Genomic DNA, 27,053 nt, shown 5'->3' with positions numbered 1-27,053 from the left:
GGCTGAGAGTGAAGAAAAATTGAAATGTTAGCAGAATAAGGATTTTATAAATATTTACACAGCCTTGTGACAAGTTATAGAAATGTGGACTAAAACAATTATAAATATTTTTCTTCCTTGTTTTTAGGTGGGCATATTTGTAGATATTAAGTAGCTATATATGGAGCAATTTTGCTTCTCCTCTTTTTCTCTCGTTTTTTTTATTCAAAGAGAGTTAGTGATAATTTTATAATTTAGCTTGTAAATTATGGAATATTCAGAAGGAATTGTTCAGTGAATTAAATGAGAGGATAGCATCATTGTTTATCAAAGAAGTACATGCATTCAATCAGATACAAACAGAATGTTGAATGGAAATTACATATAGGTAGAAAGATGAGAATGGGTGTTGACTGGCCCAAAGAATGGACAGTGTCAGTCACCTGAGTTTTTGTTCTCAGTTTCTCTCCCTGCCCTTCTTTGCTCTGCCAAGTATGATAGAAAGCCTGGAGGCTAAAAAGTAAACTTTCTTGCCTCACTTGCCAACTGGACTCCAATTAGATCCTACCAATGGGAGGCAACATGAGATCATGGAAGGAGAAAGAGGGGAGATGTCACACTTTCCATTTCTAGTGATTGACAACATCTCTGGCAGCAAGAGTAACATCTATAGCACAACAACGATGACAGCATTGATGAAGGTGGCAGCTTTGGTTAAGGAAACCAGGGTTTCGGGATCCCTGGGTGGCGCAGCGGTTTGGCGCCTGCCTTTGGCCCAGGGCGCGATCCTGGAGACTCGGGATCGAATCCCACGTCGGGCTCCCGGTGCATGGAGCCCGCTTCTCCCTCTGCCTGTGTCTCTGCCTCTCTCTCTCTCTCTGTGACTATCATGAATAAATAAATAAAAAATCTTTAAAAAAAAATAAAAAAAAATAAAAAAAAAAAGGAAACCAGGGTTTCTAGAAACCTTCAACAAATGTGGAACAGATGGCTACAGAGTCCCTAACACTAAAGCTATGTGTGTAGACACATGGATTCCAGTCAGTAACACAAGCTACTTCTGCTCTCTCCATATCATCTCAATCTGTACTCCGTCCCCCAGCTCCTTTCATCATCTGTTTGGCTCTTCTAGTTGTTCCAGCCCATGTGTATAAATTCTCTATATTAAATTCCCTCACTTTAAAATACCTAGAGAGGTTTCTGTTTCTTGATTATGCTCTGACTGATACACCAGTATAGCCTCTGGTGATTGGTCAGCTCCCTTGGGTGTCACTTTAAAAAATTAATAGTTACACATCATACTTTTCACAGGTGACCTGATCTTGGATCTTGGGGTTCCAGACTTGTGGAAAAAGCCAATGAGGATTAGGCTTTCTCCTCGACATCTTTCCCCATGAAAAAATAATGTCCATTTCAACTGTGCCCAGAATTCTTTCTTCAGAATCTTCACACCTTCTTTATTTCAAAAATATATTTGATTATTTTTTCTAAATTGGCTTTACTTTTTGCTAATCTTTTCTTCCTAAAGTGATATATATATATATATATATATATATATATATATATATATATATAAATTGTATAAAGACAAAAGAAAAATAAAAAACCCTTGGTACTAATGATCCTAAAGATTTACATAATGACACATCCAGAGAGCTATCTGTATATTCTCGTATCTAGAGAAGATGATAGTGGATATGAGTGAGGACACTAGAGTTGGACAGATCTCTGTCTGAGCCCTAGCTATATGGCCTTGAGCCAATTAACTTCCCTAAGCCTCAGTTACACTACCCATAGAATGAGGTTAATAGATGTACCTACCCGGTAAAGTTGTAACTTAAGATAATGAATGTACAACAATTAGCACAGTGCCTAATGCATTGAATGTCATTCAATATTTTTCAACATCATTTTTAATGCCTGTGTCATATGCCATCATACTATACAGCACCAAGACCCCGACTGTTGGATAGTTTGTTTATATCTTTTTTTATCATGATTAAATAAAACTATTATGATAACACTGACTGCTACATACATACACTGATTATTTCCTTAGGATAAGGATATTTCCTCTTTTTGCTAATTATTATTCCTTCCAGGAGGTTGTCACTGTTAAAGAGTTAATATATGTATAGCACCAATGGTCACACATACCAGGCACCAAGTACTAGACCACTTTCCTCCACCTTCTGGTGGGATTAAAATTTTGGCCAAGTTTTTTTAAGTATTGATAGATATTCTATTTTCTCATTTACTTCTGATGTCTGAAAATGACTTTCTTAATAGCATTTCCACATAAAGGTCACCCTGATTTGGTAACAATTTTTCAGTGTACAACCTCCTCCATGCCCTCCATACCATGTGGTTGTGACTCCAATGTTTCCAGTATTTTGAGTAGTATTTAATATATCTAATCCACCTGGTTTTTATTTTTATTTTTTACTTTGAGTAGTATTTAATATATCTAATCCACCTGTTTTGTTGTTTTTGTTTTTTTTTTTACTTATCTGCTTTTTTCTGGTAGATAAATGCAAAAAGGTCACAAACAGACCATTTGCTAAAAAGAAAGAAAAAGAAAATAAAAAGGAAAGAAACATAAAAGAAAGTTCTTAAAACAAATGAGAATATGTTCAGTCTTATAAGTAAAAAAAAAAAAAGCAAAACTGCATATCATTCTTTTGCTTTTCAGGTTACCAAATATTAAAATAAAATTACACAATTACATAGCAAATTTAAGAGGCATTGGCCCTCTCATTTCCACCAGTGGGAATGCAAATTGGTACAGCTCTCCTAAAATATACTTTGTCAATTTTCTATGCTCTTTAACCATGAAAAGCAACTTTTAGGTATTTATACTAAAGAAATAACTATGGATCTACAAAAATGTTTTAGGTATAGTGATATTTACCACACATTCATCACAATAAAAAATTAAGAGGCCATACAAATATCTAACAAAAATAGATTTAACCTATAAATGTAAAACATGTATTCATGAGATCGCTATGGATTTATTAAAATGTAGTAAAATGGACTAATATCTCCATTAGAGTGTTAAGTGACAAAAAGCACTTTCGAAAATGAAAATTTGGTATTATCCCCATTTTTGTGAAGCAAGGGGAGCATATTCATTTGGTAGTAGGTTCTAAAAACATAAAAATTGTTGTCTTAGGAGGATAGGAATAGGCTTTTTGTTTGTTTTATTTTGTGTGTTCTTATTTTTCTAAAGTTAACTTATATTACTTATGTAATTAAAAAATAAAAATGTCCATCATAGTGAGCTATATCATTCATAATTAGCATATAATTAGAATCTCTCTCCTTTAGTATAGATTTAGTTTTCCCTGTAAGACTTTATTTCCTAGGGGAAATATGCACTTTTAAAACAAAACAGACTGCCATAAATTATCCTAAACCTCAGAGCACTACATATTTAACAATTTATACATTGATACACCAGCTCCATAAAACTGAAATGTCTATAAATCTGTGTTGAATGACATGACTATATGAAGAAAGAGACAAAGTAGCCCCATTCTACTATCATGATGAATATAATTACAGCAGCAATCTTGGACATTATCTGAGCTGCATTTGCTGCCCAGTACCTTTCTATCACAAATTAAAATCGTTTTACCAAGAAAGAATCACAGGGTAGTTTTCAGTGTATTTTCATGAAGACAATTTATCCTAATCATCTTGGGGAGGAAAAAGATATTAAAATATACAAAACAAGAACAGAGGAAAGATAAAAATGAAAAATTACACTAAGCATGGGGAGAAGCAAGGCAGAAGGCAACCAAAGGAAAGAAGCATGAGTCTCTGTTTTGACCTTTGCCAAAAAGACAATATTTGATAAAACTCTGCATATCTTCCAACAGGATTTAAATTATGTTAAGTATTGTTCTAGGTTAGAAAAGTACAAATCAATTCATATTCCTTCTCTTTATCAGACACCCTATGGATGTGTATGATAGTTTAGCGAGTGTTAATAAAGCAAGAATCCAGTGATCTATTCTAGGAGGCGATATTTTTTTTCATTTGCAGTCAACACTATTATTTTTTCACAGCCATTATTGTTCTAATGAGCCATTTCTTATCATGTTTAGATGCTCTGGATATGAGATTCCTATAACTTATGACAACAGTTTAAATACTGGGCCAAGTAGAACAGTCGATCAAAATGAAATATAATCCCTCACACTTTTGATTCCCACTTCTGTCCTATTTTCTTCAGTACATGATACAGTCTAGACCGAGTAAAGTCTGCAACTGAGGAAACTGTACAAGTACCTCAGCTCCCTAAATGCATCATCACATGCCAAGCTTTCTAATTCCAAATCCTCTTGCGTATCATGAAACCATGCACCAAAGTATAGAATACAAAATGTTATGAACAATAGGCTCTTATGTTTATTTTAAAGATTAAACATTTTAGTACAAGAATTTTAAGAAAAAGAGTTGTGAATTTCTGGGGAAAAATGGTAATTGGGTCATAGTAACTTAACCCCGATTCCTTCTAAGAAGCTTACTGAGATGGCAAGCAATATGCATGTTTAATTGAAGTACCCTTAAATCATTGTTATACAGGAGAGGTTTCAATCTAAGGTAAGGGCAATTCACAACTCTCCTTCCAGATACAGCATCCATGTTTCGTAGGAAGAGAGAAAAGATCCTAGCAGCACATTACCACAGAGAGCCTTATTTTAAGCTATCAAATGTAGAGGTAAGGACAAGTTATGGGACAAATGAGCAATCCTCTTGAAGCTCACAAACACTCCTACAAAACATATGTAAATATAAAAAAATTAAAACCCATAAAAGGAAAGAACATAAGAGCAGCCTTGAACACCTCCTCTCCAAAGCTAAATACCAGAATATAATGGTGCAAAATTTTTAGAAAACATTATCGCATCCCAAGTTTCTATATCTAGCCGAATCAATCTTTGAGCGATGCCCCCTCTTACCAACATTGTCTTTCTCTTGAAGGTTTCAGGTGGTGTGAAAATATGAGGGATATAGCAGCCCTCACATTGCACGGTAGTACAGAACTATACAAAACAACCGTACCAGCTGAAACTGTGTCAAGTGACCTTTATTACATAATCTTTAAAAATTTTTGTCAAGAAATGAAAAACTCACTTGCTGTCTGTTACAAATTTAAATTAAATGGGAATAAAAAGTAAAGACACTAATATGTATTTGATGCACTGTAATTTAAAACTTAAGACACATTACCAATTAAAGTGTTTGATTTCTTTGTAAAGACTTATCAGGAGTAGTTTCAAAAATGCTTGCCTTCTTCTCATAGTATTCCTTTAGCATGTGGAGTAAGCATCTTCCCTATGCTTTGGTAAATTATGCTCCTTCTAAATTTGGATCATCTTCCAACATTTTATCCTTTGCACTTTCAATGTTTGAAAAATTCTCTGAGTATTCCTTCCTCTGGGCTACCTTAATCTTTGTCACGGCAACAACTTTCCTCACTTATATTGGAAAGTTGCTCTTTGCTAACTTGCTATGGCTGCACATCTAGAATCACTGGAACACCATCAGTGTCTACATTCCCACAGTCCACCATTTCATCTATAACTCCATTTATGCCCCATTCAAATTCTGCTTTCAGTGTTGACATTTTTTGTTTCTTTGCTGCACTTTCAAACCTGTTGGCTAACTTCCCCTTTCAATTATTATTTTTGTAAAATGTCACATGGTTTATCACTGGGAGACACAGAGACAGTACAACTATATGCACTGCTCTCTGTCCATGAACTGAGTGACAGGCGTACAGTGACAAACCAAAAGACTTCGAAAGAAGTGGTATGATCATTTACTGATCATGATGTGTATTATTATGTAGTGATCTGTGTACTGAAGAACTAGTAAAAAACGTGTACTTTATGCAATTATTCACAGTTCCTATCTCATGGTAACTGAAATTTGAACTGTGTTGTTAAGGACCAATGTTCTTTAACTAAACTAGAATAACTGATATCCATGCTATGAAAGCCATGTATAGCCTGTCTATTGGGATTTTTTAAAGTGTTACTATTTACTGGCATTATGATTTGAAATCCCAAGAGAATGAATTTGAAATTTATAAGAGCTATTAGAAAGTTTAGCAAGGTGCGAGAGCACAAGATCATTTTTTAAGGATAGAAGTCCTATCATAATAAACAGTTTTAAAATTTAAGAGTAACTAATCATTTTCATAATAGCAGCAAGTTATGAAATGTGTACAATGAAAGATACTATAAACCAGCTCAGTCAGTACCCATTACTATTCCCTCTTAGCTTATTTTCCTTAAGCCTTAAAACTACGTGTTCCAGGGGAGCCTGGATGGCTCAGTTGGTTAAGCAACTAACTCTTGGTTTCTACTCTGGTCATGATCTCATGGGTCCTGAGATTAAGCCTTTAATCAGGCTCTGTGCTCAGTGGGGAGTCTTCTTGAAGATTCTCTCCCTCTGTCCCTCTCCCCATGCTTGTGCTTTTTCTCTCTTTCTCACTCTTTTTCTCTCAAATAAATAAATAAATCTTAACAACAACAGGAAAAGAGTGTGACTCATGGGGGAAGGGGGCTTACCTTAGGTAGAATGTGTCTCTTTCACATCCATTAAAAAAACAAACAAACAAACAAACAAAAACAAAACAAAACAAAACTACCTGTTCCAGCCTCTGTTGCAGATAAAGCTTGCTACATGGCCTGGTTTTTACTAGCAGAAGCATCGCATGAAACACAGGGGAGACAGCAAGCCTCATGCAGCAGAAGCTGCAGGCAGAAAAAACAAATCTTCTGGCTAGTTTGATGACAGAGAAAGTTTGTTTTCCCAGGACAGGTGTGGCCTGGTTGCAGGCATCTAGAACGGCCGAGGTGCTGATGGCAGTGACACATCCGCAGCATGTTCCAGCTAGAATGGCCCCATGGTGTTCAACAGCTCCCACCTGGCTGCTTTGTGCCTGGCTATCTGGCATCTGAACCTGGCCCTCCATCTCTCCCGGCGGTTCTTCAGACTACTTGATCTTCTTTTTCAGTAAACAACCTTCTTTCTGCTTACATTTGCTAGTGGATTATGTTGTCTGTATGTATCTCTGATACACTCAGAAATACATTCAACTACACGTAGGATCCATACCATAATACGTTACTGAGTTTTATGAAAATGGACACTTTAATAAATGTAAACTGCATTAGATTTCTTTTGCTGTGTAACAAATCACCACAAACTTAGCAGCCTAAAATGACACTGATTCACAAGCTCATGGTTCTATAGGTCAGAAGTCCAAGCATGTCACAGCTGGGTTCTCAGCTCAACATCTCACAAGGTCAAATCAAGGTGTTGAAAGGATGTGCTCACATCTGGATCTCAGAGCTTTCTTCCAAACTCTTTTAGGTTGAAAGCAGAATTCAGTTCTGCATGTCTGTCAGTTAGATGGCAATTACCATCAAGAGGCCACTTCCTGGCCTTTGATACAGGGCATCTCTCGATCTTCAAAGCCAGCAACAGAGAATCTCCCTCATATGTATCCCAATTGAACTTTAAAATCTCTCTTTCAGGAAAGGCCTAAGCTTTTTTAAGAGCCCACCTGGTTAGGTCCAGCCCACCTGGATAATCTCTCTTTTGATAACTCAAAAGTCAACTGATTAGTGACCTCATCATGGGAGTAATATCCCATAATGTCACAGGTCCTGCACACATACAAGTCCCTGCCTCATACAGATATGATACCATGGGAGTCTTAATAATCCTAGATTATTTCATAAGGATAATGCAAATTTAATCTAAATCCTAGCAGAATACTTAGATAGAATTTTACAATTCAAAGTCATTATAATTGAAAGTGCCACAATGAAATAAAAATAGAGAACAGGCCATTGAAAAAGGAAAAACAATGGAAAGACTAGAAAGAATGGAAATAGATCCAAATATTTATAGATGATTACAAATGTTAAATGGTTCATGTCTAATCTGTAAGAGAAGAATGGATTATTCAATAAATGATGTTAATAAAACTGCTTTAAAAATTGTGTAAAAATCAAATTAAATGCCTACTTCATACTATAAAATAAACTTCAGCTGGGTTATAAATATAATTCAAAAAATGAAACTATAAAACTACAAGAAAGAAAATAGATAAGTGTCTCATTTCAGAGTGAAAGAGGGGGGAAAAAAACATAAACATACATATGTGACCAAAAATAAAGACCTCTTGACAGGCAAACAACAAAAAGAGAAAAAGAAATTGCAAGTTTTATGAGAGATGCTTTAATATTTCTTTTTTAGAAAAGATATATTTATTCATTTATTCATGAGAGACACAGAGAGGCAGAGACATAGGCAGAGGGAGAAGCAGGCTTCTTGCAGGGGTCCCAATGCGGGACTTGATTCTGGTACCCTGGGATCATGCCCTGAGCAGATGCTCAACCACTGAGCCACCCAGACATCCCTTTAATAGTTCTTTTTTTCATATATATATATATTTATTTATTTATTTATGATAGACAGAGAGAGAGAAGCAAAGGGAGAAGCAGGCTCCATGCCGGGAGCCCAATGTGGGACTCGATCCCGGGACTCCAGGATCGCGCCCTGGGCCAAAGGCAGGCGCCAAACCGCTGAGCTACCCAGGGATCCCCCCCTTTAATAGTTCTTTAAAGAAAATACGGAGAAGTAAAACACTCCAATGGAAAAAAATAAGTAATGGAGGAAAACAGACAACTAACTTAAAGAAAAATTTGAATTGCCAGCAAACTTTTGAAAAAAATGTTTGGTCTCTATTAATTGAACTAATGTAGTTCATCAAAGAACAATGAGCTATCAATCTTTTTGCCTCACAAAATGTAATGAGTTTTAAAATACCTTGGTAAGGACATCCAAAAACTAACTTTCTTATTCATTGCCCATGTGATATTTTGTGAAAAGCAATTTGGTATTGTTACAGGCTTTAAAATGTACATATTCCATATCTTAGAAATTCTTATGATCATTTGTAGCATTTTATGTTTACCTATTTAGCAAACATTTAAATAGTCTGTGCTATGTGCCAAACTCTATTCTAAGGACTTTGCAAATATTAACCCATTTAATCCTCACAACAACCTAATGAAGTAAATAGTATTATCATTACCCCTGTTTTACGAATGAAGTAACTAAGGCACAACAAGGTTATGTAATTCACTCAAGATTGTTATGTTGCCACAAAGGGAAAGAGTCAGGATTTGAACCCAAGCAGACTGCTCCATGGCCCAAGCTTCTAAACCATGTGCCATACAGACTTTCATGCAACCTATGACATTAAAAATGAATATGCTCAAAAGTTGTCCCGAAAGACTTTATAAAGCCCCCTTTTCAGTATTTCCCTTCCACTAATGCCAAATTTCCCTGCTCCTTCGCAGGACAACTTGTTGAAAGCGTTCTCTTTTCTCCACATTCTCGCCAACATTCGCTATCTCTTGTTTTTTGGATAATAGCCATTTTCACAGGTGTGGTTTTGATTAGTTTTTCTCTGATGATTAGTAATGTTCAGCATCTTTTCATGTACCTATGAACCATTTGTATGTCTTCTTTGGAAAAATGTCTATTCAGGTCCTTTTGCCCATTTTTAATTGGATTATTTGTCTTTTGCTCTAGAGTTGTCTGAGTTCTTTATATATTTTAGATATGAACTCCTTATCAAAGAGTGAGTATTTTCTCTCATTTTGTGCATTGCCTTTCCAATTTATTGTTTCCTTTGCTGTACAGAGCTATTTAGTATAACATAGTCCCATTTGCTTATTTTTGTTTTTGTTACCTGTGCTTTTGTTGTCTTATCCGAAAAGTCATTGCCAAGACCTATGTCAAGGACCTTTTTTTGTGTGTTTTCTCCTAGGAGTTTTATGGTTTCCAGTCTTGCACTTGAGTCTTTGATCCATTTTAGGTTAATTTTTATTAGTGGTGTAAGATAAGGGTTGTTTCTTTTTTTTTTTTTTTTTTTTTTTTTTTGCATGTGGATATCCACTTTTCCCAGCACAGTTTATTGAAGAGACTGTGCTTTCCCCATTATGTGCTCCAGTCACCCCTGGACTGACATTTTTTTTTGAGAAGTTTGACCTTTGAGAGCTTTGAGATTCCCCACCCCTCTTTCCTACCTGCTCTGACTTTTCTGTTCTGTGTCAGTGGGAGGTTCAAGCCTCACAAGTCCCCACCTCCTGGCCACTTTAAAAGCTAATCTCCTGTTGTTTCCACTTAGCTCAAGCCATGTGGACCAGCTTGCACCCGCCTTCTCTCTCTAGAATGTCCCATTATGTGAGTAACAAACCTTCTCATACCCTCTTGGCACTTTTAGCATCGTTGGTCTTAATCAATATCTGAACTCATCTTAGATGCATGTGATCCTCTCCTCCATGTGAAGCCACAAAACAGCAATACTTGTTGGGTTATTTGTCAATTATCTCTTTCACCAGACTAACCTGCATGAGAGTAGGAAGCCTATTCACTGTATTTATATTCAGTTATGTACAAGGCCTGATATCTACTAAGCTCCCAATAAATATTTGGAGATTGATCAAATGATGTGCATAGTAGCACTGTTAATAACAGTAAAGAATTTAGGGGGAGGAGGGCTAACTCCTTAACAATAAGAGATTAATTAAATAAATTACTTAGATAAATGGAATACAAAGGACATCAAAAAGAATACATACTGTCTTTGGAAAACTTTTTCTGTGTATTAGTAAAAAGAGATTACAGAAAGAATAAATATACTATGATAGTATTTTCCTAAAATTTGTGTTTGTGTATTAATGCACAGTAAAAAGATTGAAAAAAATATAATCAAAATTATTAGTAGTGATTACTATAGATAAGTGATTTTAATTTTATTCCTTGTGCTTCTCTGTATTAAATTTTTTCCACAATGAACAGGTATTCTTTTTATAACTTGGTAAAAGACTATTGAAAATATTTTAAGTGGACAATCATACATTGTGAGACTGAGGAGTATAAATTCTCTGGGTCTTAAATTCCAATTACCCTATCTCTTGCCAAAAACTACTGCAAAGGCATCCTTTTGACCATTAAAAATTAGAACAAACAGCTCTATAACAGTTCATTTCATCAGCCCCATCAGGATGAATCCTGGATTCTGAACTTGTCTGGGAAAGAAAGATGTTCCTGTTCCATTCCATGAATATGCACTATTTACAAATAAATTTGTTAAAAATCTCCTCTGAATAATAACCCAAGTCAGTGGTCAGTTGAAGCTGGTATTACACTGCTCTATACCTCATGGCACTTCCCTTTACTACTCCTTTCTCAAGAATACAAGTTTCTTTAAAAAAAAAAAACAAAAAAAAAGCTACACTTCCTTTGTTTTTCCATGTCCCAGATGCCTAACCTCCTGATTTACTGGGTTGTGGCTTTTCTTCACCAGAACTTCTCTTCCTACCATCATGAATCAGCTTGTTGACCTGTGCCTCCTGTCCATTCAAATGACCCTCCTTTCTTCCACTGTACCACTCAACTTCTATCTGGAGAAACTTCTTTCCATTCTCCAGTCCAGAATTTTACCTCATACCTTCCATACCACTCTGCCATTTCTGTAGTAGATAGAATAGCAAAACCCTACCTTTTCAGAGCCATAGGAGGAGGTCAAAACCAGGAAAATGAACATCCTTTGTTGTTCTGAAGTTTACTCTACATACCAAGATAAATACCCCAGTAAACTGGGCAGGACTATTCAGGCTAATCCCATCTGCCTGAACCAAAGATCGGCCTCTGGGATTGCCCTCCTCTTTTCCCCAAGATCCATAGCCTTAACTCTTACTGCTGTGGAATAAGAAAAAAACAAGACACAGAGAAGAAGGAAAAAGGAAGTATCCAAGTCAAATCCTAGGCCTTCCGGGAGTGGGTGACTCCATTCAAGTGTGAACAGTTTCCAGGTTTTTTAGTGTACTGGCCTGGTAAGAAACCAAGTCTCCCTAAAATCTAGGCCCTAGAAATACCATTGGAATTTGTCCTTCCATATTATTTTGGCATAAGGGCTGACTGGCAGGAGAGGTATACAAGAAGCCTAGAGTCCACAGTAAAGACCAACCTGCATATTTGGAACATATTTGCAGATGGATGGATGAATGGATGGATGGATAGTTAGGTAAGCTCATACTAGTGACTCATGGTAGGTACCAATTGATTATAAAGGTATGACCTTGAGCCATCAGAATAATCTCTAATACAATGAAAAGCAGGCATAAATTTGTGTGGATTACTCTATATCTGAACAAATTCCCATGCCTTGTCCCTTTGCTACTGTCCGCTCTTGACTCCACTTTGAATATACTTCCTGCAACATCAATATCACATGTAATCCAAATTTACTTCCAGTTCTGCTTTTTCCCTTACACTAAATGGTGACCTTTGTCTGTGCTTGCCCCAGGATCTTTTCTATCCTTATCCTGTTTCAATCAGGGCTGAATCATATAGCAACCTTGGCAAAGCTTTGTGACTTCACTGGCTATCTGAAAAGAATGGACGGACACATGAAAGATGATGAAACAAAACAAAGTTAAGTATAATGTATTAGACCTTTCTGCTCCTCCAGAAGCCTGGTCAGGATGAGGAGGAGGGGGAGCTGCAGGCTGAAACAGCCAAATGGCCAACTTTGCCAGATTCCATACTAAAAGAAAACAATTTTCCTTGCATTACAGAGTCTAAAGTATAGCTTTTGTTTCATTAACACCAGTACATTTTTTAAACGTATTCTTACACATCATTGCTCTTTTTTACCACAACCTGCTTGAGCAACAGCAATTTGCAGCCAACGTTCACAAGATTCATCTTGCAAACTATCTTTGCTAAGTGCTACAAATTCCCACTCTACAGGGTGGGCAGTCTCGGTCAACTGTACTCCCAAGCTGTGCTGTAATATAGGTCCCAAATAAGCTCCATTTTTGCATGGGATAATGCATGTTCAACCCTATTAACAGTAATAGTGTGAATGACCATAAGCCATTAATTTTGATGAGATCAGATTTGTATCACCTCAAAGATTCATTGGAAGCCACAGGAGACATTGAAGTATTCCCACTTTGGTTCCTTTAATGAATAAAAATGTGAAAGTAGTTACAGTCCACCTGACAGTCAAACACCACAGGCCCAAGGAAAAGTTTACCCTGTCAGCAGCTGCAAGAGAAAAGTGCCAAGGAATTATTGCATTAGCTCCATAAGAGTCTAATAGCCAAGAGATAGGGGTAAAAGGCACTAAACACACCAGGCAGAAATTACCCTTGAAGTACTGAAAAGACTTTTTTTAGGGTGAGTAATTTTATTTCTTAAGAATTCAGCAATATGGAACAAATTATTTGCTCAGGAGTCTGCAGTCATCCTGGAAAAATACATCAAAATCCCTGAGCTCACTTAACCACCCCATGGACAGCTATTTTCAAAATGAAGTAGGAAGAGAAGACTTAGATCTTGTTCTCATAACTCATGAGCACATTTCCAACAGGCAATTTTGTTTTCAACTTTCATTACTCATTAATATTCAGTTTAGGTTCCATCTTCTTTAGATGTGTGTGAGACATTTGTGAGCATCTAGTCTTTAATTTGGGGCATCTGCAGAAACTTGCTTGAGTATGAGAGAAAGTTTCTGACCTGCCAGAAGATAAGATTCACTGCTCCCTTCCCAACGGAGTGGGGAAGGGGGAGGAAGAAAGCAATGATTTTGCTTTTCTGACTTGCAAATATCTTGTAAAGGGAAAATCGTAATTCATAGCCCCATATGTACAAAATGTTTCCAATGACTTTCATTTTAGTGGTATAAGCAATGAATTTTCTGCTAAATGCAGCAGATCCAGTCACCATACTTATAAAACAAAATGCATTTAGATTCTGAATATGAAATGTAATCTCTGGGTGCAAGAAATTCCAAATCAGCGTTAAAAAATATGTAAGAGCAGCAAGAGAAAATGATCAACAATTACTAATTATTGAACTATTTTGAGTACCATTTCTTTTCTAGAAACTTCTGCTCTGGTAACTACTATGAAAATTAAGTACAGAGGTGGATCAATAAACAATATTCTTAATCTTTGTCTCCAACATTAGACATGCAGTTTTACTATTTTTCATATAACTAGTGTGGTAGGCTGAGTAATAGCCCCTAGAGATATCCAGGTCCTGATTCCTGGTATCTATGAATATTACCTTGCATATCTTGGGGTTTTGTTACATAGCAAAAGTGACTTTGCAGATGTGATGAAGTTAAGGATCTTGAGATGTGGAAATTATCCTGGATCATTGAGGTGAGCCCTAAATGTAATCACAAGTGTCCTGATAAGGGAGACCTACAGATGCTACACTAATGGCTTTTAGGATGGAGAAAAGGTCTATGAGCAAGAAATGTAGTTCTAGCAACTGGGAAAGGCAAAAAAAAAGTGGATTCTTCCCCTAGAGCTTCCCAGGGGGCAAAGCTCCTCCAAAAACTGAGATGCTAATTTTACTCTAACCGCCAGAACTGCAAGAGAATAAATATGTGTTATGATAATCCACCAAGTTTGAGGTGATTTGTTGCAACAGCTGTAGGAAATGAATACAACTGGTTATCAAATTTTCTGTTTTTGCTGGTCGGATACATGGTTTTGCTTGTCTGTTTTTATCTTTACCTTCTGTTAATACAAAAGAACTTGAGTTCATGCACATCTGGCTGTATGATAACAAGGAAAAATCTCCTCCCACCCATTTGTCACAATTTTACAATAAGAGATTTGTGGGTGGTTTTTTAACTACTGTGCTTTATTAAATTAAATGACAAATTAAATTTAGAAAGATAAACAGGTAAAGATAGATAAGGCAAAAGGGAAAAGAGAGGGAGACAAGAAGAAGGAGGAGGGTGAGGGAGAGGAAAGGAAGTGGGTATTGACAGAAAAAGAAAGAAGTAGGAAAAAAAAAAAAAAAAGAGGTGGAATGATAGATACTTGTGCTACTCACCAGTATTTCCAGTTCATCCTCTTTAGGGCACATGATTGCACTTCCTTGCCCCTTAGGTTTAGATGTGGTTATTTGAATAGTCTTAGCAATAGATTGTGGGCAAAAAGGACAAATGTAACTTCTACATCCAAGACTTTCATTGTCAGTGCAAACCGTCAGTGCTCCATTCAACTATTGCAGTGACCAGGTGGTGGAGGCTCCACCAACCTGGGTAGATCTTTGAAAGAGGACAATATGGAACAGAGAGCTCTCCCCAGTCAAAAAGCCTGCAGTTTATTTTGACTAAAAGATAAATTTCTGTTGCATAAAGTCACTGAGACCTTAGGGTTATTGGTTACCACAACATAACCCAGCTTATACTTTATAGATAGATGGATAGATGGATGGATGGATGGATGGATGGATGGATGGAATGGATACACACATACATAAACATATATGTAGATATATGCATAGTTATATGAACATACTAAGCTATCATGACCAAAAAAAAAAAATTAGAGGAGATGATACCACTTCTACAGAATGTATGGTAAAGTTTCTTCTATCATATAATAGGAAGAAGTAGTGAAAGTTTTGCAGACAAAGGTCTTATCTTATTCATATCTACATCTCTAGCTCTTATCACAATGTCTGGTACTCATTAGACATTAAGTAACTTAATAAATAAAGTATTACTGAAAGATGGTAGTTTGAGGCCAAAAGTTTCTGACAGAAAAGCCCCCACTGTGACCTCAAAAAGTTTGGTTCAGCCCAACCAGAATAAAAGTTGAGTCATAATTGAACCTAAGACAGCCTACACCAGACTGGAATTTAAAGATGCTCTGCTTTCATTGGAACTAGAGTTTTGCAGAGTCCCTTCTCATGGATCTGTGAAAAGAAATGCCTGGGTATTTGTAAACCCAAGTGTGTAAACATATGACTATTCTAAGCTGCTCTGTATTTTACCTTTATCACTCTAAAGTTGTCTATGACCTAATAGGAAAGATTATCAGCACCTTTTTGAGAAAACTGTTTCTTTTGTATTTTTGAAAGAAAATAATAATGTAGCTCCTGGACTACCTGAGGGCAGTTTTGGACTTAGTACCTCATACACCAATTCCACGTGGAGAAAATAATACCCAAGCAACTATACAAATGTCCTTTTGGATATATAAAGGATGGGACCATGTATAAAATGTAGTTATTATTCTTTTGGTCCTAACAGAAACCAATTCTGTCTAGCTTAAACAAAAGCCAAACAAGCCAAAAATAAAATTTTGAAAGATGGGGGTAGTATGTGAGAGGGAGTAGAAATTGTTGCACAGAATCCAAAAAAGAAGGAAACAAAAGCCCTTCTTTTGAAGACAGAAAGACAGAAAGGAAAGACAGAAGCCACTGTGGCTTCAAAGACCTCAGCTAGAGAAAACAATGAAGTTTCTTTCAAAAATTGTCTCAGTTCAACATTCCATTATTTCTAAAAGTAGGGTCCTGATTGGCCCAGCTTAGGTGAGTCCAGCCCTGGGTCATTCACATTTGGCCAGCAACAGAAGGTCTTACAGACCACCCATGATTGATATGGTGTCCTCTTCTGTTTGGGAAAATTTTCAGTTAAGATAGAGTCACTATGAATTGGGACATCAATCAATACACAAAATATCTACTCAAGGAGAAGTAGTGAATCAGAGGGTAGGGCTTTGGGCTACAAGATAACAGAAAATTCTTCAAAAATTTTGGTTGGGGGGTTGTTGAGAGGTTTTTCGGTTTTGGTTTGCTTTTGTTTTTACATAAATAGTCTAGTCAACCATTCAGTGCCAGAATTTCCAAAATCTGGTTGGTTTTCCCTTTAGAGTCATTAACTGGCTGTGGCATCACCAATCCTCACCTCTACAATCTAATTCAAAAGAAGGAGAAGAGGGGAGGGATGGTGTCTGAAAAAAGAAAGTACAGTTATCAACTAGATATCTACACACAAAAAAATGAAGTTGGTTCCTTACCTCACACCTTATGCAAAAACTAACAAAATGGATCAAAGGCCTAAAGGTAAGAACTAAAATGATAAAATTCTTAGGAGAATTATATCTGATAAGGCTCTAGTATCCCAAATATGTAACTATTACAACTTAACAATATAAAACCAATTAATCTAATTTTAAAATTGGCAAAAGATAGGACTGGGGCAAGATGGTGGAAGAATAGAGGTCCTCAACTCATCTGGTCCCACAAACTTACCTACATAACTTTCAAAGCATCCTGAACACCTACAAATTCAACCTGAGATGTAAAGAGAGATCAGCTGGAATGCTATAGAGAGAAAAGTTTTCGCTTCTAACAAGGGTGTATTTTACTTAGGTCATGGTTGATATTTTTGACTCAGCCTGCTCATATAGCCACTCTGCACTGGACAATATGACTAAAAGGAAGAATTCACCACAAAAGAAAGAACTGGAAACAGTACTCTCTGCCACAGAATTACAGAATTTGGATTTAAATACGATGTCAGAAATTCAATTCAGAAGCACGATTATAAAGTTACTGGTGGCTCTGGAAAAAAGTGTAAAGGACTCTAGAGACTTTGTTACTGCAGAATTGAGATAAAATCAGGCCAAAATTTAAAAAGGTTAACTGAGATGCAATCCAAACTGGTTGCTCTAACTGCTAGGGTTAATGAGGTGGAAGAGAGAGAGAGTGACACAGAAGACAAGCCAATGGCAAGGAAGGAAGCTGAGGAAAAAAAGAGGAAAACAATTAAGATCCCATGAGGAAAGGCTTAGGGAAATAAATGATAGCTTGAGAAAGAAGAATATATGTCTAATTGGGATTCCAGAAGAGGCTGAGAGAGAGAGAGAGAGAGAGAGAGAGAGAGGACGACAAAGTATATTTGAATGAATCATAGCTGAGAACTTCCCTAATCTGGGGAAGGAAACAGGCATTCAGATCCAAGAGCTAGAGAGGTCCCCCCAAAAAATCAATAAAGACCGTTCAACACCTCAACATTTAATAATGAAACTTGCAAATTTCAAAGATAAAGAGAAAATTTTTAAAGCAGTGTGAGACAAGATATTCTTAATTTATATGGGGAGGAATATCAGATTAACAGCAGACCTCTTCACAGAGACCTGGCAGGCCAGAAAGGGCTGGCAGGATATATTCCAGGTACTAAATGAGAAGAACATGCGGCCAAGAATACTTTATCCAGCAAGGCTGTCATTCAGAATAGAAGGAGAGATAAAGAGCTTCCAAGATATGCAGAAACTGAAAGGTGTGTGACCACAAAACTGGCTCTGCAAGAAATGTTAAGGGGGACCCTGAAGAAAGAGGAAGCCCAAAGAAACAATCCACAAAAACAGGGACTGAATAGGTAATATGATGACACTAAATTCATATCTTTCAATAGTTACTCTGAATGTATATGAGCTAAATGATCCCATCAAAGATACAGGGTATTGGACTAAAAAAAAAAGTAAGACCCTTCTATATGCTGTCTACAAGAGACTCATTTTAGACCTAAGGACACCTTCAGCCTGAAAATGAAGGGTGGAAAACCATTTACCATTCAAAGGGTCCTCAAAAGAAAGCTGGGGTAGCAATCCTCATATCAGATAAATTAAAGTTTATCCCAAAGACTGTAGTAAGAGATGAAGAGGGACACTATATCATACTTAAATGGTCTATTCAACAAGAAGACCTATCAATCATGGATATTTATGCCCGTAATGTGGCAGCTGCTATGTACATCAATCAATTAATAACCAAAGTAAAGAGATCCTTAGAGAATAATACACTAATAGTAGGAGACTTCAACATGGCACTTTCAGCAAATGACAGATATTCTAAGCAGAACATCATCAAAGAAACAAGGGCCTTGAATGATACATTGGTCAAATAGATTTCACAGATACATACAGAACTTTCCATCCAAATGCGACTGAATACACATTTTTCTCAAGTGCACATGGGACTTTCTCCAGAATAGACCACATGCTGGGTCACAAATCAGGTCTCAAACCATACCAAAAATTGGGAATGTCCCCCGCATATTTTCAGACCACAATGCTTTGAAACTAGAAGTCAATCACAAGAAGAAATTTGGAAGAAACTCAAACACATGGAGGTTAAAGACCATCCTACTAAAAGATGAATGGGTCAACCAGGAAATTAGAGAATTAAAAAGATTTATGGAAACTAACGAAAATGAAAATACAACTGTTCAAAATCTTTGGGCTACAGCAAAATCTTCGGGATAAATCTTAAGACAGCAAATCTTTGGTCCTAAGAGGGAAATACATCACAATACAGGCCTCCCTCAAAAAATTGGGAAAAAAACTCAAATACACCAGCTAACCTCACACCTAAAGGAATTGGAGAAAGAACTGCAAATAAAGCCTAAACCAAGCAGAAGAAGAGAGTTAATAAAGATTAGAGCAGAACTCAATGAAATAGAGACCAGAAGAACTGTAGAACAGATCAACAAAACCAGAGCTGGTTCTTTGAAAGAATTAATAAGATAGATAAACCATTAGCCAGCCTTATTAAAGAAAAAACACTCAAATTAATGAAATCACAAACAAAACAGGAGAGATCACAACCAATACCAAGGAAATACAAAAGATTTTTAAAAAGTATTTTGAGCAGCTATATGCCAACAAATTTGACAATCTAGAAGAGATAGATGCATTTCTGGAAAACTACAAATTACTAAAACAACAGGAAGAAATAGAAAACCTGAACGGGGCCAATAATCAGTGAGGAAACTGAAGCAGTCATAAAAAAAAACCTCCCAAGACACAAAGGCCAGGGCCCGATGGCCTCCCGGGGGAATTCTACCAAACATTTAAAGAAGAAATAATACCTATTCTACTAAAGCTGTTTCTAATACTTCCAAACTCATTTTATGAGGCCAGCATTACCTTGATTCCAAAACCAGATAAAGACCCCACCAAAAAGGAGAATTATAGATCAATATCCCTGATGAACACGATGCAAAAATTCTCAACAAGATACTATCCAATAGGATCCAACAGTACATTAAGAGGTTTATTCACCATAACAAAGTGGGATTTACCCCTGGGATGCAAAGGTTGTTCAACATTCATAAAACAATCAATGTGATAGATCACATCAATAAGAGAAAAAAACAAGAACCATATGATCCTCTCAATAGTTGCAGAGAAAGCATTTGACAAAATACAGCATCTGTTCCTATTAAAACTCTTCAGAGTGTAGGAATAGAGGGAACATTCCTCAGCATCTTAAAAGCCATTTATGAAAAGCCCACAGTGAATACCATTCTCAATGGGGAAACACTGGGACCCTTTCCCCTAAGATCAGGAACACGACAGGGATGTCCATTCTCACCACTGCTATTCAACATAGTACTAGAAGGCCTAGCCTCAGCAATCAGACAAAAAGAAATAAAAGGCATTCGAATTGGCAAAAAGAAGTCAAACTTTCTCTCTTCACAGATGACATCATACTGTATATAGAAAACCCAAAAGACTCCACCCCAAGATTGCTGGAACTCATACAGCAATTCGGCAGTGTGGCAGGATGCAAAATCAATGCTCAGAAATCAGTGGCATTTCTATACACTAACAATGAGACTGAAGAAAGAGAAATTAAGTAGTCAATCCCATTTATAATTGCACCCAATATGATAAGGTACCTAGGAATAAACCTAACCAAAGAGGTAAAGGTAAGTTTAAATTTAAAGAGGTGAATTTCTGAAATAAATTGAGGAAGACACAAAGAGATGGAAAACATTCCATGCTCATGGGTTGGAAGAATAAATATTTTGAAAATGTCTATGCTACCCAGGGCAATGTGCACATTCATTGCAATCCCTGTCAAAATACCATGGACTTTCTTCACAGAGTTGGAACAAATAATCTTAAAATTTGTATGGAATCAGAAAAGACCCCAAATAGCCAGGGGGCTATTGAAAAAGAAAAGCAATGCCAGAGGCATCACAATGCCAGATTTCAAACTGTATTACAAAGTTGCGATCATCAAGACAGTATGGTACTGGCACAAAAACAGACACATAGGTCAGTGGAACAGAATAGAGAACCCAGAAGTAGGCCCTCAACTGTATAGTCAACTAATATTCGACAAAGCAGGAAAGAATAGCCACTGGAAAAACGACAATCTATTCAATAAATGGTGTTGGGAAGATTGGACAACCACATGCAAAAGAATGAAACTAGACCATTCTCTTACACCAGACACAAAGATACACTCAAAATGGATGAAAGATCTAAATGTGAGACAAGAATCAATCAAAATCCTAGAGGAGAACACAGGCAGCAACAACCTTTTTGAACTTAACCACAGTAACTTCTTGCAAGATACATCTATGAAGGCAAAGGAAACAAAAGCAAAAATAAACTATTGGGACTTTATCAAGATAAAAAGCTTTGGCAAAACAAAAGAAACAGTTAACAAAACTAAAAAACCACCTACAGAATGGTAGAAGATATTTGCAAATGATATATCAGATAAAGGACTATATTAAAGAACTATAAAGAATTTATTAAACTCAGCACCCAAGAAACAAACAATCCAATCATGAAATGGCAGAAGACATGAATAGAAATTTCTCCAAAGAAGGCATACACACAGCTAACAAGCACATGAGAAAATGCTCTGCATCACTTGCCATCAGGGAAATACAAATCAAAACCACAATGAGATACCACCTTACACCAGTGAGAATGGTGAAAATTAACAAGACAGGAAAAAACATATGTTGGAGAAGATGTGGAGAAAGGGGAACCCTCTTGCACTGTTGGTGGGAATGTGAACTGGTACAGCCACTCTGGAAAACTTGTGGAGGTTCCTCAAGAAGCTAAAAATAGAGCTACCCTATGATCCAGCAATTGCACTGCTGGGTATTTACCCCAAAGATACAGATGCAGTGAAATGGCAGGATGCCTGCAACCCAATGTTCACAGCAGCAATGTCCACAATAGTCAAACTGTGAAAGGAGCCACGATGTCCTTTGACAGATGAATGGATAAATAAGATGTGGTTTATGTATACAATGGAATATTACTCAGCCATCAGAAAAGACGAATACCCACCATTTGCTTTGACGTAGATGGAACTGGAGAGTGTTATGCTGAGTGAAGTAGTCAATTGGAGAAGGTCAATCATTGTATGGTTTCACTCATACATGGAATATAAGAAAAGTGAAAGGGATTATTAGGGAAAGGGAACTGAGTGGGAAAAATTAGAGAGGGAGACAAACCATGAGAAACTCCCACCTGTGGGAAACAAAGAGTTGAGGAAGGGGAGGTAGATGGTGGGATGAGGTAACTGGGTGATGGGCACTGAGGGGGGCACTTGATGGGATGAGCACTGGGTGTTATACTATATGTAGACAAATTGAATTTAAATTTTTAAAAATGTAAAATAAAAGTAAAATAAAATAAAATAAAATTGGCAAAGGTTCTTAATAGACATTTATCCAGAGATATAAAGTGGTGAATAAGCACATGAAAAAAAAGCTTAGCATCAGATTCCTAATGAGAAATACAAATCAAAACCATAATGAGATACCACTTCACACCATTAGGATGCCTATAATCAAAATGATGGACAATAACAAGTGTTGGCAAGAGTGTGGAGAAACTGGAATGCTTACACATTTCTGGTTGAAATGTTAAATTGTGCAGTGCTTTGGAAAACTGTTTAGCAGTTCCTAAAAAAAAATGTACATTAAGTTAGCATATGTGCCAGCAATTCCACCCTAGGTATGTCCCCAAGAGAATGAAAAACAAATGTTCACACTGAATCTTGCAAGTGAACAGTCATAGTAGAATAGCCCAAAGGGCAAACAACTCGAATGTCCACCAACTGATGAAGTGGATAAATAAAATGCAATGTATCCTTGTAATATTATTCGGCCATAAAAACATGAAGTACTAATACTTGCTACAATATGGATAAACCTTGAAAATATTATGCTAAGTGAAATAAGGCAGACACAAAGGCCATATATTATATATATATATTCCATGTATATGAAATGTCCAGAATAGGCATAGAAACAGAAAGTGAACTATTGTTTGCAAAAGTCTGAGAGAAGGGAATAGGGAGCGACTGCTAACAGGAAGATTCTTTTTGGAGAGATAAAAATGTTCTAAAATTAAATACTGCCGCTGGTTGCAAAACTCTGTGAATATATTAAGTCATTAAATTGTACGGCATGTAGATATTTCAATAAAGATGCTAAAAAACAAAACTTATACTTTTCCTACAGGAGCCACTGGGTTGAGAGGAGCATGGCCCTTTTCTCTCCCCACATGGCATGTGCTCATCCACTGATAACTGTGTACTCCAAAAAGGGGGAATCATCTGGCAAAAATGTTACTTTGCCTGCTGTGTTGAAGGCTCCCATTCGACCTGATATCAAGTTTGTTCACACCAACTTGCACAAAAACAGACAACCATATGCTGTCAGGGAATTAGCGGGTCATCAAACCAGGACTGAGTCTTGTTGTACTGACAGAGCTATGGCTGGAGTTCCCAGAGTTCAAGGCAGTGGGATTTGTCATGCTGGCCAGGTTGCTTTTAGAAATACGTGTTGTGGGGGCTGCATGTTTTCACCAGCCAAAACCTGGCACCATTAGCACCACAGAGTGAACAGGACACAAAAGTGATATGCCACCTGCTCTGGCCTGGCCACCTCAACCTTACCAGTGTTGGTCACGTCTATAGGTCATCGTATTGAGGAAGTTCCTGAACTTCCTTTGGTGGTTGAAGATAAAGTTGAAGGCTACAAGAAGACCAAGGAGGCTGTTTTGTTTCTTAAGAAACCTAAAGCCCGGAATGACATCAGAAAGATCTATGCCTTTCAGTGAATGAGAGCTGGCAAGGGCAAAATGAAAATATGTCATCATATCCGGCACAAAGAACCCTGCATCATCTGCAATGAAGACAGCGGTATCAAGGCCTGAGGAACATCCCGGAATTACTTAAGGTAAGCAAACTGAACATTTTGAAACTTTCTCCTGGCGAACATGTGAGACATTTCTGCATCTAGACTGAGAGTGCTTTCCACCAGTTAGTCGATTTGTATGGCACTTGGCATCAAGTTGCCTCCCTCAAGAGTGACTACAACCTTCCCAATGCATAAGATGCTTGATAGAGACCATAGCAGAATCTTCAAAAACCCAGAGACCTAAAGATCCCTCCAAGCACCACGCGAAAAGATTCATCAGAGAGTCCTAAGGAGGAAACCATTAAAGAACTTGAGAATCATGTTGAAGCTGAACCCATATGCAAAGACCATGTGCTGCAACACCATTCTTCCCCAGGCCAACAATCACAAACTCCAGATGGATAAGGCAAGCAGCAGCCTTAGAAGCCAAGTCATATGAGAAGGGGTTCCAGGCAAGAAGCCTGTGATAAGGAAGAAAGGAAAGAAGGCTACTGGTGTGAAGAAGCAGATGAAACCTTTGGTGGGAAAAAAAAAAGGCTGCAGCTACCAAGAAATCAGCAGCTGACAAGACACCTGAAGAAAATAAACCTACCAGAGAAGAAAAGAAGCCTGCTGACTAAAATCTTAGATTTGTTTATTTCATGGAAGTCAAATCATTTTGGACAGCTAATTCTGAATAAAGACCTGATCGAAGACAGTGAGAAACATGAAAAAAAAATTATAACCAAAAATACAAGGAAGAAAAAAAAGGAAAAAAAAAAACAATATAAACTTCCCTAGAAACCCCAAAGCAGAATTTCGGCTGAATCTCATTGATATAACTGACATTAAGAGTAGAGGAAAGTAGGACGCCTGAGTGGCTCAGTGGTTGAGCATCTGTCTTTGGCTCAGGTCGTGATCCTGAGATCCTGGGATCAAGTCCACATCAGGCTCCCCACAGGGAAGCCTGCTTCTCCCTCTGCCTAGGTCTCTATCTCTCTCTATATCTTATGATTAAATAAATAAAATCTTTAAAAAAAAAAAAAGTAGAGAGAAGTAGGGACACCTGGGTGGCAGTCAGTTAAGCATCTGCCTTCGGCTCAGGTCATGGTCTCAGAGTCCTGGGATGGAGCCCCCCTGTTGGGCTCCCTGCTCAGTGGGGGGTCTGCTTCTCTCTCCCTATGCTCCTCGCCCCCCCCACTCCTACTATCCCTCTCTCTCTAAAATAAATAAAATCTTAAAAAAAAAGAATAGAGAAAAGCAAACCATAAGAGACTCTTAACTAGAGAGAACAAACTGAGGGTTGCTGGAAGGGAGATAGGCAGGGTGACAGGCTAAGTGGGTGACAGGCATTAAGGAAGGTATCTGTGATGAGCACTGGGTGTCATATGTAAGTGAATATAACATCTGAAACCAATTTTACCATATATGTTAAATAACCAAAATTTAAATGAAAACTTGAAATTAAAAAGAAAAAAAGAGTAGATAGTAGTAGCTTCCTAGGGTTATGTCACCTGAAAATACTGCTTAGAACAATTCATCATTATCTGAACAAGAAAGACAAAGACTCAGCCTTTGAAGTGAATCAGACCCTGGTTTTAATTGCTGCTCTGCCACTTTGGAGCATCTGCTCATTAGTCCTCTGGAAGATGCTGCCAGGACTCTGCCCATTTCCCCTCTCATCCTTTTCCATTTTGTGCAGGCTGGCCTGTGATGCTTTGTCTTCTCAGAGGTCTGCACCACACCTCTTTGTTAGAGACACCCTCAGACTAAGAGAAAGCCCAAAGTACTTGAGGCTATAAGCAATGTTTGGCCAGTGACCAATAGGGACATGGGTACAAACACCCCAGTCATTTTGCTGCCAAAGGATATCTCTAAGACCCACAGCAACTACAGAGCCAACACTGAGTACCCTTGCTTAGCCTGTTTCTCTTTTCCACCAATTCCCCCCGCCTTCCAGTGAGGAACATTTCCTAATACCCCTTCCACAGAAATCCTCATCCCAGAGTCTGCTTCTGAGGAACCCAACCTAAGGGAGTCTCAGCTTCCTTACCTACTGCAAGGATAATAAGGAGAAAGCTCAATGATAACAACAGAGCCGGCCCTTGATAAATAGAGAACTCTTCTCTGACTTTAGCACCATGATCTCTCAGAACATTCTCGTCCTTGGATAAATTCCTATAGAGCACGAACACGAAGACTATAAAGAGACTAACAATGTAGTGAACGTGTGAGTAAATGTGCATAAATGGGCATAGCAGGAAGTCTTGGATGCAACACAAAGTGGTATTCAAGAATGTGAACCCAGGGAATCCAAACCCAGGTTTGGATTTCAAGTATTCTAGCTACCTGAGCACACTAGTTCTTTCTCTACGTCTCAGTTTTCCTCCTCTGTAAAGTGGGGATAATAATAGTACAAATCTCAAAAATTATTGAGGGAATTAAATGAGATAATGCATTGACAGCAGCCAGCATAAGTAAAAGTTCACTACTTTTATTGTGGTGGTGGTGGTGGTGGTGGTGGTGGTGGTGGTGGTGGTGGCAGTAGTAGTTACTTCTACTGTAGATGTAGGTAGTGGTAGTAATAGAAGGAATCCAGGGACACCAAAAACAAACTTCACTGACTTCACAATTTTGCCACATTTGAAGTTAGATCCAATTTGACGACTAGACTAAATTCTAAACACCTTACAGCAGAGGCAGTTTTAAGTTTCATTCCAAAGGATGAAATCCTATGCCCCATGTTGAGTGCTGCAAGTATTTTTGCCTGGTGGCAGAAGGCACTAGGCTTTTGTTTCAGGCAGGTGACACCAGGCAGAGATTTTAATCAGCCCCCAAGGGGGCCTTCCTAACACCACCCAGGCTTCTGGTAGTGGGAGAAGCACCACGGCTGTCAAACTGACACTTGGCTGAGTACAAAAGCCTCATAAAATAGCAAGGGGATGTGTATATATACTTGTTTTTAATTTTAAAAGGATGAAAAATGCATAGAGCTAGGACTCAGCCAGGCATAAATTATATGGTGTTGCATGTCAGTCAGCAAGCACAACGATGAGACGTTAGAAGTTTGAGAAATAGGTAAACACCTGTCAAGGGCACAGCTCAGACACTCAGGATGGAAGGGAGTGCCAGCGCCCTGAGCGGTACAGAAGGCACCCCAGGAAGCAGTAGATACCTTGCCCTGGCAAAAAGCAGAGACAAGTTTCAG

General features: G+C 37.6%; 1 pseudogene; it reads left to right on the top strand.

The window, feature by feature from the left end:
- Nucleotides 1-23,193: 23,193 nt before the first annotated feature.
- LOC144281412 (large ribosomal subunit protein uL4 pseudogene) lies at nt 23,194-24,486 on the top strand (annotated as a pseudogene).
- The last annotated feature ends 2,567 nt before the right edge of the window (nt 24,487-27,053 follow it).

The sequence above is a fragment of the Canis aureus genome, chromosome 12, assembly GCF_053574225.1.
Source record: "Canis aureus isolate CA01 chromosome 12, VMU_Caureus_v.1.0, whole genome shotgun sequence".
Classification (NCBI taxonomy): Eukaryota; Metazoa; Chordata; class Mammalia; order Carnivora; family Canidae; genus Canis; species Canis aureus.
Note: the sequence above shows the minus strand (reverse complement) of the source record. Positions and strands in the feature narration are given on the sequence as shown.